General features: G+C 37.9%; 1 protein-coding gene across 3 annotated transcripts in view; it reads left to right on the top strand.

The window, feature by feature from the left end:
• The window catches only part of RABGEF1 (RAB guanine nucleotide exchange factor 1), a 51,954-nt gene that overhangs the window by 969 nt on the left and 35,936 nt on the right, over nt 1-15,049 (top strand). The window lies entirely within an intron of this gene.

Genomic DNA, 15,049 nt, shown 5'->3' on the forward strand with positions numbered 1-15,049 from the left:
CTTCCTTCCTTCCTTGCTTCCTTCCTCTTTCCTTCGGAGATGAAGAGTTGTTGTTGTTGTTTTGAGAATAAAAAAATAGTTGTACTTGTTTTTCCGTGAACCTAAAACGGCTTGGTCTATTAATTAAAATAGTTCCATCAAGGAAGCTCGCAGAGGTGCAAGAAGATTTGATTGTATTGGTAGTCCCCTTAATAAATAACGTTTGCATAAGTTACTGGTTCTTAGGCGGAATATTAAGAACTGTTCAGGATTTGAATTTTTACTGCCCTTGGAAGCAATCTTGTTTCTTCTCTCTAGAAGTTTGCCAGTTTAGGAGGGAGGGAGGGGGGGAGGGAGAGGACGAGAGGGCGGGAGCGTGAGAGCAAGAGCAAAGTAACTTTAAATACAAGGTGGTAGGTAGTGTGAGCTAAGACAGCACCCTGAGTGGCCCCTCTCACCCGAGTGACCGCAGGGTGTGGAGGGTGGAGGAAGGAGTCAGGGAATACCTTTCTGGAAGTATGGTGAAGAAATGAGTAACATTGAGACTAACAAAGTGGGGTGGGAATTTTAGCGGTAAGTGGGATGTGGGGGTGGGGCAGCTAATAGAGAAGAGGCAAATAACTATTTGGAGGTGGTTTTTGAAAAGTGAAAAAGTGCAGGGCAGAGGGCGGGGACAGATAGGGACGGAAGAGCTGGAGCTTGGTCTTTTATCTGTGTATGACTGAACCAGGGGAGGGTTATTGTGAGGTTAAAAAGGAGTTTTATGCAGGTCTTAACACAGGCTATGTGGCTGATGAGGATTGTGCCCAATAGTGTTTATGTGCTCTTTTCTGCTTATTAAATGTTTGAATTGTATATTCATTTACTAATTGTTTCTTTGTGTATGAGTGACTGACCCTGCTAATTTCTTAACTTGTGTAAACAGGAATTCTGCTTTTACCTCTTTGCATTCTAATCCAAGTTGGGCATTCACAAATGTTACATAGACTACCTGTTAACTTGAGAATTCATTGATTTCGGTTGTTATTTTTCAGTGAAAAAAATTAATCAGTACTTAATTTAATATCTACAGACAGAAAAACTAAGATCCTATTTGATTTACTGTGTTAGTCTTTGGCTAGAGACATAGAATTTCAGTTTTGACAGTGAGTTTAATTTTTGGCACATGTGTTTTTATTGGTTGCAAAGTAAACACCTCCAGCAGAGATGACCCATTCCTAAAATGTAGGCAATACCTGTGTAATAATATCTGTCTGTTCTGTGACTCAGAATAGGAATGCTATTAAGTGGCTTCTTAAACCATAAATAAAGTTATCACACTAAAAACAAGTTTCACAGTAGAGGCCAAACATTTTGAAAGTCTTATTAAATGCTCACTTCTTTCATAAAGCATTGTAGAAACATTATGTTGTTTCATATGACTGAAATACCTTGATATAAGTTAGGCTATTGTTGAATAAACACTTAGGAGAAACAACAATTGACTTATTTTTATCTTACTTAATATTATGTAACTCATACTTTATCTGTTGGATATTTGGGTAAGGCTAAAATGCTTTCAGAAAAGGCAGATGGTGCTGCTTTCAAATTATCCAGTGAGATTCCTGTTTTTGGTGAAGTTGCTGTTGGGCTAGAAAGTGTAATTTTTATTGTATAGTAGAACATTTTTTCATGTTTCTGGTAGCTGAAGAACTGTAATTATAATCAATTAATTAAATACATATGTAAGTCAGAAGTTATCAGAATGACAAGTATGAGTTCATAAATGGGTAAATTTTACACACTAAGAGAGTGCTAAGCTTTTTATTTTCCTTAAATGACAGCAAGGAGATCACGGACATCTCTGAAGCAGGCATGTTGCAGGAGCCTTTAGAGCTCTAAATTTTGTGCTGTCCACATTAAGGAATGGTTGGCAGCATCCTCTGTGCTACACAGGGCAACTCAGAAGGAGTTGTACAAAAATCTTATGAATCATTTTTGAAGCAAGTCTAGTCAGTTCCCATTCAGAATAAATACTCAATTGTAATTCGTTTATGGTGATTTGTTCTGTATTTTTTTTAAAAACGACTTTGGGGGATTTTTACACAGGGATATATTTATAATTTTCTGTGTGCCCTAGAGTTAAAAATACATAATGAAAGTGCTTTATTTTTATATTTCCTCTGTTGTTAGAATTTCCTAATTTTAGATATAATATTTGCTAAAACATTTTCTTTTTTTTTTTTTAGCACAAAAAAGATAATGCCTTTAGAAATTGAACTTATAAAATGTTTATTAATGGAGGAAAATATTTTATTGTGCTATAATTTTTTTAAGGTTATTTATTTATTTATTTATTTTTGTTAATCCTCACCCAAGGATATTTTTTCCCATTGATTTTTTTTTAAAGAAGTATTATTATTTTTAAAATATATCTTTATTCATTTCAGAGAGAGGGAGAGAAACATTAATGATGAGAGAGCCATAGATCCACTGCCTCCTGCATGCCCCCTGCTGGGGACCGAGCCTGTAACCCGGGCATGTGCCCTGACTGGGAATCCAACCTCGATCTCCTGGATCCTAGGTTGATGCTCAACCCTTGAGCCACACCAGCCGTGCTCCATTGATTTTTAGAGAGAATGGAAGGGAGGGAGAGACAGAGACAGAGACGGACATCGATGTGAGAGAGACATATCGATTGATTGCCTCCAGCATGCGCTGCAGACCCAGACAGGGGACTGAACCTGCAACCCTTTGGTTCGAAGGCCAGTGCTCTAACCACTGAACCATGCTGGCCAGGGCTATGCTATAATGTTTTTTAAGTACAGCATATCATTATATCACATCTTGTTCCAGAATGGGTTCATAATGACTTACAAAGATATATACAACATATTGTTGGTAACATGCAGAAATAAGGGGTGATGAATTCAGAACTGAGGAGAAAAAGATGGAAACAGGAGTAAGATCCGAACACAAAGTACATGGACTGAGTCATAAGTATTTGTTGGAGGATCACAAATTTGACTCTGCTTTTTAGTAGCCAGTTCACAGGGAAATACAGGGTGGGGCAAAAGTAGGTTTACAGTTGCTCGTATGGAAAATAATAATAAATAATAACAAGAATAAAGTCTGTTTCTCCTCACAATTGTAAACCTACTTTTTCCCCACCCTGTATAATCAGTTATGGTTTAGTGACTATAAGAGAAAAAAACCCAGTTTCTTCCTTAGGATTCCCAAAGACTCCTTGTAGTGAGAATCTCAGCTACATCCTTAAGTAAATACAGCATTCATTTCAAAGGGCTGTGTTGTGTTTTACTTTGTTTTTTAGTAAAATTCCTCATGTCTCCTTCTGTAGGTTGATGACATGATATCAAAACATAATTCAGTAAAAGCAGTTTCAGTGCTGGCAAAATAATGTGACCTACGTACTTGAGACCTCTAGACTGATTTAATTTAAGGACCTTTTTTAGATTATCTAATCTAGGTAAGTAGATGGGGATTGAACATTCTTCAGGTTACTTTCCATAAATATCTTGTTTCTCAGTGGAGCTTTTGTTAAGAATTTATTAGCAGTGGAGTTTGAGTTTGTGTTTACTGACAGGTTTTTTGAGTACATCTACTTTTTATGTTGTATGTTAATCACAGAGCCATATTTTTAGGCATGCTTTATCATGGGGGGCGGGGAGTATGAAGATAGAAGAGTCTAACAAAGACATATATTTAAATGAAAATCACTTAACATTCACACAGAGATGGGCTGAGGGGAATACCAGACAGCAGAACTGAGATTCATTTCTAGAAGTATGTTTGGGGTGTTAGCTGTGGCACAGACAGCATTGACTTGAAAAGTCCAGGCATATAATTTATTTTTTAAGAGGAGAACAGATCCATTCATCTTAGATGGAGTGTCCCGTAAATTAAATTAGTATATCTGTATTTTGCATAGGCTAAAAAGTTGCCTTTTCAGTAATAATAGTTCGTATTTATCAAGTGTTAGTGTGGGCCAGGCACTGTGCTAATAATAAACTTTTCACATGCATTATCTTACTGTCCTCTCCCTTCCTCCCTTCTTAAAAGAAAAACAGAAACAAATGTGGTTCATAGCAGTAAATTTTTCGAGATCATACGAGCCATGATAGAGATTTGAACTCAGGTAGTCTGACTGACTTTGTAGTCTGCACCTAACTATGACTTTATGCTACCTAAGGTGGACTAGACTGGGCCTACAAGAAAGGGCTGGACCCATTCTGGAAAAAGAGTTAATAGAAGTAAACACATTGGAAGTATCAGAACCCACCATTACAAAAGGGCCTTGGATGGTTCTGGATCTTCCCATCCAGAAAATGGGCTGGGAGCTACAAGTTCAGGGCACTGGGCCATGGTTTGTAAAGACGGAGGGAAAAAAATGCATCTTCTAGGCATCCATCAGGACTGGAGAAGTGGGAATATTATTTTAAGTATTTGCTTGCACCTAAAATGCATATATTTTTTCTTTCATTTGTTATTAATTTGTCTCATGAGCTGAGGAAGCCGTAATGATATTTATAAAGATAGTGTGCCATTCTGGAAAAAAAGGTTTGTGTTTATATATTAGAGTAAAATGTTAGCTGGTGAGCTCACCATTATGATACGAGATGAATTTTGGTTATACTTTTGTAGTCGCATTGCTAGATGTATGTTTTCTTAAATCTCATTCTGTGTTTTATTAGGAATTCTATTGCATTAGAGTTGTACAGATAAGTAAACCATTATTTATTGTGAGTTTTTGTATGAGACTATTCCAGGTAATCCAGATCATTTTATTTTGAAGTATTGTAGTTCCTACAGAAAGTAGAGAACACCCTTATTCATCCTTAACCAGTAAACAATGGGTGGAACAGTCCTTGCCTAAATATAGTTAGGTAGCATAGTGATTCCTTAATTGCTTTTCCATAGAGCTTTTGACATTGTTTTGTTTTGTTTTAATTTATTTTTATTGTTGAGGGTTTGACATTGTTTTTTAAATGTATCCTGAAAAAAGAGTTGGGCTAGTGACCAAAGATTTGAATAGGATATTATAAGAAGATGCAAATTAAAAAATCTGAAAACAAAATCAAAACTATTGGCTGATGAAATAGAATGGCTCAAGTCCATTGTAATTAGCATCCCAGGAAGTAAGGTGCTTGGTTTCTATTTAGCAGATTGGGTTATATTTTTATTTGTATAAATTTATTAGCCATTGCAATTGGGGTTGTGTGATAAGTGTATAGATTTTATTTGTGTAGGGTTTCAAATGTTATATAGTCATGAATGGATACACCTTAAATACCACTTTTGAGAAATAATCAGATGGCAGTGTTTTCATACCTATATGCTAACTGCTGATACTTATACAAAACATCAGTATGATATGTTACCTGTCTCAGAAAATAGAATGTCTGATGACAGAGACAGTATTGAAATTCAGTATTTAAGTCCTTTGCATATCAGCTGTATTGAGTAGACAATACTTTCTCCCAAGGGCCTGCTTTTGTTCTTGGACATATTTGAAAACAAATTGCAGATAGATTTTTGCTGTTGTTACCCATAAGAAGTTGTAGGCTATTTCCTTAAAGAAGAATTTTTGCCTTTTTAGTACTTTGGTTTATTAACTGAATATAAATGAATTATATATACATATGTAAAGAATCTCAACTTTATTTATATGCAATAAAATAGTGCTTGAGAAATAAGTTGATTCTTTTGAAGTTTAAAGTTCTTAGATTCTGACAGAAAAACTGATCAGGAGGCTGAATTTTCTACTGCTACCCTCATTGAGCCCAGAAGAGTGTATAGTGACAAAAATGAAAGAAACCTGTCTATGCAGGTACTTTTCCAGTCTTCTGAATAAATCATTTAATAAATTTAGAAAACATCTATTGCAGGGGTAGGGAACCTTTTTTCTGCCAAGGGCCATTTGGATATTTATAACATCATTCACAGGCCATACAAAATTATCAACTTAAAAATTAGTTATGAAAAAAGCTCCTAGATTTATTGAATTTTGAGTCCTGCCTGTGGTTGCCTTGGCAGGGCCAAACCAAATGATTTAGTGGGCCGTAAGAAGCCTGTGGACTGGACATTCCCCACCCGATCTGTTGAGTACTCATGGACATGTAAGCAAGTATTTGACAAATAATCAGATGGCAGTGTTTTCATATATGTATGCTAGTTGCTGTAAGTAGTATGTAAGTGTTATAATAACTGTATTTATAAAATGCTATGGGAACCAAAGAGAGAATTACTATTCCTTTTGTGGGAAAGGGGGAATTAGGTGTTATCTGAACAAGGTGGGACTTGAACGTGGACAAACAGAGGGGTATTCTAGACTTGTTCATAAATTAGACAACCATGTAATTTATTATTCAAAGCAGATTGCTTTTGAGGATGAAAGGGGTTCCAGGACAGTGGGCTTATGCCAGGACTGTTCTAACTGGGATATATGCTTACCCTATTTGTAAAGAGCAGGCGATGCTGTGAACCTACATCACCTTGACAGTTCTTTGTCAACTTGTGGAAAACTCATTTATTTTAATTATTTATAGAGTTTACAGCAATTCTTATTGGATGGTTTATTAGTTTCCCAGGGATGCTGTAACAAATTACCACAAACTGGGTAGCTTAAAAAAACAGAAATTTATTCTTTCATAGTTCTGGAGATTAGAACTCTGAAATCAAGGTATCAGCAGAGCCATGCCCTCTGAAGGCTCTAGGGAAGATGATTGCTGGCAGTCCTTGGAGTTCCTTGGCTTACAGTTGCATCACGTGGCCTATGTGTGTATCTCTCTCAGAGCCTTGTCCCAGTTAATCTCAGTCATTGGATTTAGAGCCCATCCTAATCCAGTTTGACCTCATTTTAACTAATTACGTCTGCAAAGATCCTATCCAAATCAGGTTACATTCACAGTATTGGGGATCAATCTATTTTTGGTGGGAACACAAGTCAACCTACAACAGATGTGATGGTTTTAGCAGCTTTTGAAAGTTTCTGCAGTTTAGTTGGATTAAAATTTTTACGCACAAGGCGCTTCTCAAAAGCCTAAAACATAATACAAATATTTATTTGAGCTTTCTAATAAATATGAATAAATATGTTTTCAATCCAGGCTATTCCTTTTTGTCTTTCCTGTCTCAGAGCTATGTGAGTCACTTTGCCCAGCCACAGCAATTGGCTAAGGGGGAAATGGCTGCAGCATAGGTAAAACTAAGATATAACTTAAAAAAAAATCTTTAATTGTTAAAACCACTTTATATATTACAGTTTGTTGTTACTTTAAAGTAGAGTTAAGAAATAATTTTTGGTTGGTTACTTATTAAGTAAATTGCCCAGTTGGGGGATTAGCAATGCTTCTGTGGAAGAAGGGTAGACATGGTTGAAGTAGACTAATGCAGCAGGTTATTTTGCATGTAATTTTGAGTTATTAGCCTGGAATATGGCATGCTCAGATTGGAGTTTATAGTTTCACTTAACTTGAAGACAAGGGTGTGATTTAGTACAATAGAAAATTGTTGTCTAGAACTCATTCCTTAAGAATGCTGCTCTGCTGGCTCAGCTCATTCCAGCAGCATAAACTCTGCATTCTGTTCCAGGGTTTATTATTTGGAATTATTTGGGCAGGCTAGTGTTTGGATACTTTGTTTTGTTATATTTAACATTGGAACTTTGCCACTGATTTTCTCTGTGACGTTCACCTTCATTTTGGGAGCAATGTATTAAAGTTGGTGAAACTTGGGTACAGATTTGAAACACTATATCTTTTTTGTTTTGTTTTAAATCTTCACCCCAGGATATGTTTATTGACTTTAGGGGGGAGAAACATAGATATGAGAGAGAGACATCAATTGGTTGCCTTGCATACACACCCAGACTGAGGATCAAACCCACAACCTAGGTATGTGCCCTGACCAGGAATTGAACCCGCGACCTTTCAGTGTATAGGAAGACGCTCCAACCAACTAGCTACCCTAGCCAGGGTTGAAACAAACACTAAGTCTTTGATCCAGACTATAGTGTCTTCATAACATAAAGTCAAAGACTAAGAGATAATATAAATAAAAAGAGCATCTGTAAAAAGAAAAAAGAATGACATGGAAAAATGAGCAAAGAACATGAACAGTTAAATTCCTCAAGGAAGCCGGGCCGGCATGGCTCCTGTTTTTTCCTAACTGAAAAGGATAATGCTGCCTATAGCTCAGATGCCTGATCTGGGTGCACTGACTGTACCTCCTTTGCCCCACTGAAACATCTGTCATCACCAACTACATAACCTTTCAAATCATGACATGCACTTTTGGTGGTTCACTTTTTTGTTTTCCATACTTAGAAACAGAAATGATCTGAGTGGTATGTTTAACTGTCTGATACACATTGGTTCAATCATAGGTGTTTTTATTTTAAATTTTTTATTGGAATTAAAAAAACCTTTAATTTGAAATTACAGATTAACAGGAAGTTGCAAAGATAATACAGAGAGGTACTATGTACTCTTCATCCACTTTTCCCCAGTGGTTACATCTTACATAACTATTGTACAATACCAAAACAAAGAAATTGATATCTATACAGTGTGTGTGTGTAGTTCTGTGTCATTTTATCATGTGTAGATTCCTGTAACCACCACCATAGTCAAGATCCAGACCATTCTATTACCAGTAAGACCTCCCTCAAGCCACCCCTTTATAATCACACTCTGTGTCAATAGTCCCCCAAACTGTCCCAGTTTGTTTTATTACAGTGCAATGATACAAAGCAGGATCAATACAGGAAAATGGTGCAATTAGCAAAGTTTGGAGGATACCAGGTTTGAACTTCCGAGTCTTTTCCCAGTGGAGTTGCTCAGGGTGCATTTAACCTCTAGTAACAAACTGTAGCAACATATATGATGTGTTTTCTGTTAGGGAAACTGGCTTAAACCTAGGGTTCCAGGATTTTTATTGGGGGCTGGTCACATAGGTACAAGTGTCTTCATGATTGATTACAGTTCTATAACTTCAGTCCTGAGAAGGAACTCCATACAGTTTGCACAGACTGGACAAGCTGGTATAGTGTGGTTCAAGGCTCCAAGCATACAAAACATCCTTATCAGTTAGTACATAAGGACACCCCAAGACCTTCGTGCCCAGGAGCCAGCCAAGAGCCATTCACACAAGCATGCCCTTCTAAGAATATACATGATTTGAGCAACTCAGGCCTGCTTAGCTAACTCTTTCCTGCACACCTTTCCTTACCCTCCCTTGTTGGAAACAGATTGGATATGGAGAAACAATGCTGAGCCCAGGGTGAAGGTAAGGGTTGGGTAGGTTGGGGTAGGTACTACTTTAGAGAGAGTGGCCAGGGAAGCCCTTTCTGAAAGTGCAACATGAAAGCTGAGACCTAAATGATGAAAGAGAAATCACCATATGAACAGCTAATAGTACAGCATTCTAGGCATTAAAACACCTATATAAAGGAGGCCTATAACAGTTTTCTGTTGTTGCTATAACAAATTACCACAAACCTAGCAGCTTAAAACACCACCCATTTATTATCTCAAAGTTCTGTAAGTTGAGAGCTCCTGGCCCAGCTCAGCTGGGTGCTCTGTTAAGGACCTCAAGAGGTCAAAAATTTTTTTTATTTTTTTAAAAAATATATCTTTATTGATTTCAGAGAGGAAAGGAGAGGGAGAGAGAGAGAGAGAAACATCAATGATGAGAGAGTCATTGATCAGCTGCCTCTTGCACGCCCCCGGCTGGGGATCGAGCCCGCAATCCGGGCATGTGCCCTGACCGGGAACCCAGCCCCGATCGCCTGGATCCTAGGTCGACGCTCAACCGCTGAGCCACGCCCGGCTGGGCAAGAGGTCAAAATTAAGGTGTCAGCCAGCCTGGGCTCTTATCTGGAAGCTGTGGGGAGAACCTGCTTCCAGGCATACTCATGTTGGCAGAATTGAGTTCCAAGTGATTATAGGACTGAATTCTTCATTTCTTTGCTGGCTGTCAACCAGGGGTCATTCTCAGCTTCTAGAAACCACCCACATTCCTTGGCTTATAGTCTCTCCACTTTCAAAGCCAACAGTAGTGCTCTCACATTCCATTATACCCTCCTCCTCTGATTTTTATTTTAAAAACTTTATTGGGGTATAATTCACTCATTTAAAGGGCACAATTCAGTAGCAATCATCACCATAACCAACCTCAGAACATTTTCATCACCTCAATAAGAAACCCCATACCCTTTAGCTATCTCTTTTACTCCCATCCTCTCCCCTTCAGTCCTAAGCAACCCCTATCTACTTTCTGTCTTTGTCGATTTCCCTGTTCTGGGTGTTCACATGAATGGGGTCATATGATATGTGGTCTTTTTTGACGGGTTTCTTTCACTTAGTATCATGTTTTCAAGGTTAATTGTGACGTATCAGTACTTAATTCCTCTTTATGACTGAGTAATAACTACATTGTGTGATATACTACATTTTGTTTATCCATTCATCAGTTGATGGACATTTGGGTTGTTTCCACCTTTTGGCTATTATGGATAATGCTGCTATAAATATTCATGTACAAGTTTCTGTGTAGACAAAAGTTTTCATTTCTCTTAGGTAAATATCTTGGAGTAGACTTGCCGGGTCATATGGTAACTGTTCATTTGTTTGAGGAACTGTCAGATGGTTTCCAAAAGTAGCTGCACCATTTTACATTCCCACCAGCAGTGTATGAGGCTCCTCATCCTTGTTAACACTTGTTACTATCTGACTTTTTATCCTACTGGATGTGAAGTAGTATCTTGTGGCTTTGATTTACGTTTCCCTGATGATCGATGAATTCAAACATATATGCATGTGCACTTACTGATCATTTGTATAACTTCCTTGGGGAAATATCTATTCAGATCTTTTACCCATTAAAAAATTAGGTTATTTATTTTTAAAAATTGAGTTACAACAGTTCTTTATATTATATTCTGAATAGAAGTTCTTTATCAGATACATGATTTGCAAATATTTTCTTCCATTTTGTTTGTTATCTTTTCACTTTTTAAAAACTTTTAAAATTGAGTTTATTGGGGTGACATTGATTAATAAAATGATACAGGTTTCAGGTGTACAATTCTATAATATATCATCTGTATATAGTGTTGTGTGTTCACCACCCCATGCCAAGTCTCCTTCCATCACCCTTTATTGCCCCACACCCTCTTCTACCTCCCCCCAGCCCCTTTCGCTCTGGTAATCACCATACTGTTGTCTGTCTTTTCACTTTCTTGATGAGGTCCTTGGAAGCACAGAATTTCTAATTCTGATGAAATACAATTTATTTGTCTTTTCTTTTGTTGCTCTTGTTTTTGGTGTCATATCTAAGAATCCTTTTCTAAGAGTTTTATAGTTTTAGCTTTTGCGTTCAGGTCTTTGATCCATTTTGAATTAATTTTTGTGTATGGTGTGAGGTTAAGGTGTGACTTCATTCTTTTGCATGTGGCTATTCAATTGTCCCAGTACCATTGGTTGAAAAGATTCTTCTTTTTTCATTGGGTAGTCTTGGTATCCTTGTGGTGAGCATAAATATGTGGGCTTATTTCTGATCTCATAATTCTATACCACTGATGCATGTCTATCCTTGTACCACACTGCTTTGATTATCATGGCTTTTTGGTAAGTTTTGAAATTGGGACGTGTAAGGCCTCCTACATTCTTTTTCAAGACTGTTTTGCTTATTCTGGGTTCCTGTCCTCTTTTGCATTTAGGGCTCATGTGCTTATATTGTGCCTACCTGGATAATCCAGGATAATCTCCCTATTTTAAGGCCAGCTGATTAGTAACCATAATTATCTGCAAAGTCTTGTTTTTTTTTTAACCGTGTAAGGTAACATAATCACAGATGTAATATCAGAGAGCAAAGGTCATGGGGCTCAAGGCATGTGGGACTTAGATTTGAGAAATGGTTGAGAATGGTAGGAGCAGAAGTTAACAGAGAGATATGAATGGAAGTTTTAGAAATATTAATTTGTCTGAAGTCACATTTCTAATAAGTGGTAGAGCTGGGATTTGAATGCAGATTTGACTGATCATTATGGTCTTATGTCCACACCAAATTGTTGTTTCTAGTCTCATAGCTACTGTTATTGTTTTTATTTTAATACCTCTTGAGCTCTTAGTCTATGCTAAGTAGTCTTCACAGTAATCCTGTTATCTTTTTCTAGCTCTAGAATAGTACCTGGACATGTCTTTGGGTGCAGATAAATAGGCTCTATTGGAACAAATATAAGAAAATAAGAAAAGAACAGTGGGGGAATCAAGGATTGTATCTCAGAATCTGAGGGTAGGCAGGCAACTGAACTTTAGGAATGGACTGAAACTGAGAAATGGAAACCTCTCAGGACCTAGAGAGTATTTTTCTTCTGCCATTTTTCTCTGCTTCTTGGTGTGTATCTATTTTACTCTGCAGACTGGTTATCCGGTTACTCAGGTCACTTGATGGAAGATGGTCATGCCACACTAACTCCATCATTCAAGAGCGTCCATCATGCAAGAGAACAGCCCAGATTAGTCTCATTTCTAAAACTTCTGTTTGGGTCACATTCCATCTCGGGTTCAATCAGCTATGGCCCTGAAGTGGCAGGTATACAAAAATGGCTGCTGGTGCCTATCTTTGTGGGTTGGGGTAACAGTTCCCCAAGAAAAGGGAGGTCACTGAGGTCACTGGCACATGTGCTAGACAGACTCTCTAAAATGTGTTCATTTTAGTAACAGAACTGTGCTATAGTTTTTGTAGTATAAAAATTTTAAAACTTATTGGATTGATAATAAGGAAAAATGGGTATTTCTTTTTGCCCATTCCTCTTGGAATTGAAGAAAGGAGGGACCCCAGGATGGTAATGGTGAAAGATTAGCTCAGACTCTCAAAATAGTTTGATGGAACTCAGGACTTAGTATAACTACAGGCTCTAGTGATGTTCCTGACTTACTGCCTTTTTGATTGAACAAATCATAACTTCGCAGCCTCAGTGTCTTCATCTTTATTGTAAAAGGAGAAAGTAGATGGTCTTTAAAGTTTCTTCAATTTAATACTCTAGACTCTGGCTAGATTTAGTTACTCTTCCTTTCTACCCCAACCTCGTCTACTAAATAAGTATGTTAAATCTAAATACTGTCCTTGGAGGACTTTAATCTTGGAGAGGCAGTAAAGAGTATTTGTAAACTTGCAAGTCTCCCTGCCATGTCTCATTAGTTAATTGTTATAGATCCCACCTGCAAAGTGTGTTGCCACCACTCCCCGTTCCATTCCTACCTGTATTACCTCTTTTGTTTTAACTTCTTATTGTAGTTGTCTCTTGATTACTGTCCCTGTCTCTTGTTCTGCACTTTCCCCCCAATCCAACCTAGAAATTGCCTCTCAGGTTTTTATTTTTAATCATACAGTAAAATTGAATGTTGGGGGAATGTATTGTTCTATGAATTTTAAAACATGTATAGATTTAAGTAAACACCTCCATAACCAGAATACAGAATAGTTCCATCACCTCCAAAAAACTTTTTTACTATTTTTTTATAGACATCCTCTCCCCAATCCTAGTTCCTAATAAACACTGATCATACGATGTGTAAACTTTTAAAACTGGCTTCATTCACTTAGCATAAAGCCTTTGGGATTCACCCAAGTTTTGACTATGTCGATACTGCCCCCCCTTTTTCCCCCCTAGAAACATCTATTGTACTAGAAGTAAACAGACTTGCCCTTTGTCCTTTTTGTTTTTAAAGTGTTTATTTGTAGATTAAACAGTACGTTAGACATGTACTGTATATAAGAAAGGTTAAAGAGAATCATTTGGGGGTCTCAGACAGGTTAATTCAATTTACATTATTTCTAATGGGAAAAAATGATTTGGTTTCAGACAGCCTTCCAGAACGAAATATGTTTGAGAACTGAGGTTCCACCGTGCTTTTTTTGTTCCCTAGGTTCTCGTCTTTCCTCTGACCAGAAAATGGTGAAGTTAGTTACCCTACTCTGTCATGTATTCTCTACTTCCATGACTGTCTGCACATTTGGGGCCAAGAAATGAGAGGATAGAGTAGTGGGGAAAATTGATAGTTCCCCTTGCTCAGAGTTTGGTTTCTGCAGTCTGTCTTTTCAGCCATTGCTGTTGCATGTGGTTGCTTGGCTGCTGTGCCTCAAGAGAAGGTAGAAAAACAATAAAATTGAGGGATTTTCATATTTTCTCTGAGTGTTAGGAGCTCCTTTTCTCCTTCCTTGAGCCCTAACTAGAGGCGCTGTCTCTGTGCCTTGGTGTGCGCTTCTGGCTGGCTCAGTGATACTGGTGGGGAAAATGATAAATTCATTGAGGTTTTGGTGATATATTGAATTCTGGTCATCTTCCCCAATTCTCTTCCCTTTTTGCCTTTGAGAATTCCCAAAAATAGTGCTCAGTGCATACCATGCAAGTTTTACAGCTGAACTAAATCTCCAGAGACTTCATGTGGCCCTGATGTCTGTGTTCAGTTTTTTTTTCTTGTTTTTTTAATGCTTGACTTCCTTCCAGGGGTCACCCCTGTGCTTGCATACCTTACCGCTTGGCCCACAAAGAATTTATGCGCAAACGCTGCTAGCCAGTAAGGCTTCCTTCCACTCTGGCGACTGGAGCCTCTGCATACACAGAGGAGACATGAGAGACGCTAGCAGAAGGAGCTGGTGGCTTGAAGTTTAAATGCATTCCTTGGCTAACACGTTGGTTCAGCAGCAGACAGAAAGTTTTGTCCATTTTTATAGTTGATTTTGGCGGGGGGGGAGGATTTATTGTCCACTTTATCAGGATATAAGACGGAATTTCATCTCTCAAGTTTTTTTAAAAAAATGTTTTCATTTTTTTTGTGTGTGTTTTTTTTTGAGAGAAAGAGAGAGGAAGGGAGAGAGGGAGAAACATCGATTGCTGCCTCCTGCACGGCCCCCCACTGGGGATTAGGCCTGCAACCTGGGCATGTGCCCTGACCAGGTATTGAATCAGCAACCTCTCAGTGCAAGGGACAGTGCTCTGCCAACTGAGCCACACCGACCCAGGCCATCTCTCAAGTTGTAATGTCTTAAAATAGAGATCTTATCA

The sequence above is a fragment of the Miniopterus schreibersii genome, assembly GCF_964146895.1.
Source record: "Miniopterus schreibersii genome assembly, chromosome: 3".
NCBI lineage: Eukaryota > Metazoa > Chordata > Mammalia > Chiroptera > Miniopteridae > Miniopterus > Miniopterus schreibersii.